Below are 2204 nucleotides of genomic sequence, written 5' to 3' on the forward strand. Positions count from 1 at the left end.
AATAGATAACACATTTACATGATTCAGAAGATTAAAAAGACGGTAGAGCGAAAAGGAAGCCTTCCTTCCACTCGCGTTCCCCAGGCTCCCAGTTCCCCTTCCCACGCGGCGGCAGCACGTGTCACGTGTTTCCTGCACGTCCGCCAGTGGAAAGTCGATGCAAATGGAAATGTTTCACAGGATCGGTACTTTCCTCTGCATGCTCTTGAGCATCTTGTCGCTTCGCTTTAAAATGTATCGTGGAATTTGTTCCATATTGATTCACATCAAGCTGCCTCATTCTTTTGGACAGCTGCATAATATTCCATTGCATAAACCTCATAATTATTTGCTTGGTCTTCTATTGAGGAGCTTTTAGGTGGTTCCTAATCTTTTGTAATAATGTTACAGCAAATCACCTTGTACATATACTGCTATGCCCAGGTAAGAGCGATTCACTTAGCTATTGCTATATAATGAACAAAGGGCTTTAAACAAAAAGCTTTTGTCATTGCTCATGTGAGTCGCTGGTGGCGCTGCTGATCCAGGCCAGGCTGGGCTCACTTTGCCTGGGCTCCTTGTGTCTGGATCAGAAGCGGGGCAGCTGGGGCAGGCGAGTCTAGGAAGAACGGGTCAATCACGTGTCTGGGAGTTGGCCAGTAAGGAGGGTGCTGGGCTACGTCTCTCATCATCCGGCAACGTGCAAGGCCTCCTGAAATTCCATGGCTGGCATCCTATTTCGTCACACTCTGTTGGTGTAGGCGAGGAGTGAGCTAGCCCAGATTCAAGAGGTGAGGAAATGGAAAAACCCCTCTCGGAGGGAGCAGTGGCAAAGTCATACTGACAAGGGCGCGATGCGGGGGGACATGACCTATTGTGGTCATTATAAAATAACATTTAAACAGTGGTTTTACCTTTTAATAGTTAGATTTACAGAAAGGTTCCAAAGACTGTGCAGAAGTCCTCTATACCCCTGCACCCAGTTTCCCTCATGGTTAATATTTTATGTTACTGTGATACATTTGTCACAACTAAAGAACCAACAGTGATACATTACTGTTAGCTAAACTCCATACTTTATTCATTGGTTTTTCCTTAATGTCTTTTCTCTGCTCCAGGATCCCGTCCAGAAGACCACACTGCATTTAGTCGTCAGGATCCCATCCGGAGCGCAGTACACACTCCATTTAATCATCGCAGCTCCTCAGACCCCTCTTGGCTGTGACAGTTTCTTAATGTCCTTGTTTATGACAACCTTGACAGATGACCACACTCCTCAAATAATCAAGTTTTCTGTGGAAGTTCCCTTAATTTAGGCTTGTCCAGTGTTTTCCACATGATTAGACTAGAGCTACCAGTTTTGAGGAAGACCACGGAGGTAAAGTATCATTGGCAACGCATTATATCAAAATCTAATAAAGAACATGCCATCAGCATCGCTGGTCATTAATGATGTTGACCTTGGTCACCCAGCTAGGATGGTGTTTGCCAGGTTTCCCCCATGGAATGTTAACTCTTTTTCTCCTTTTTATATTTTCTCTGTAAAAGGAAGTCACTCTGCACAGGCCACACTTGAGAGATGCAGAGTTGTTCTCTGCTTCCTCGAGGGGGCAGTATCTACATCAGTTATGTGGAGTTCTTCTGTTATCTGTTTATTCTCTCATTTATTGTATCAGTGTGGGCCCATGGAGATTTATTTTATATTTTGCATCATTACCTAAGTACTATGTTATTTATTTTGTTGCCCAAACTGTTGCAGTTCTAACTACTGGGACGAATGTTGGCTCCTGTGTCTCTTTGTTATGTCCTCATCACTTCCTTGCTTTCTGACACTAGGAGATGCTCCAAGCTCGTCTAATATACTTTCCACCCCAGCCCTAGAGTCGGCCATTTCTCCCTCAGTCCTCTTATTAGCTAATGGCATTAGAGGCCAAGATCTGGGTGCTGGGTATGCTCTTTGCTCCTGGGGTCCAGTCTCAGTGGACAGAACTAAGAATTATGCATATGGATACTAGCCTGCATATAGTAACTATAATGACTTCTGTATATTTCCACTAATATTTATATGAAGCTAAGCAGGAGTTCACGCTCGTGCCTCCAACTCAAATCCATCCATGTAGTTCATTTTGTCCCTTTCCCCTTGTTTGTCAATAACCTCTGACTTCCACGACGAGAACCTGACTCTCACCGTTGACCACCCCCTCACTTCATTGTTCAGTTCTGGG

This window comes from Phyllostomus discolor, chromosome 9 (assembly GCF_004126475.2).
Source record: "Phyllostomus discolor isolate MPI-MPIP mPhyDis1 chromosome 9, mPhyDis1.pri.v3, whole genome shotgun sequence".
Classification (NCBI taxonomy): Eukaryota; Metazoa; Chordata; class Mammalia; order Chiroptera; family Phyllostomidae; genus Phyllostomus; species Phyllostomus discolor.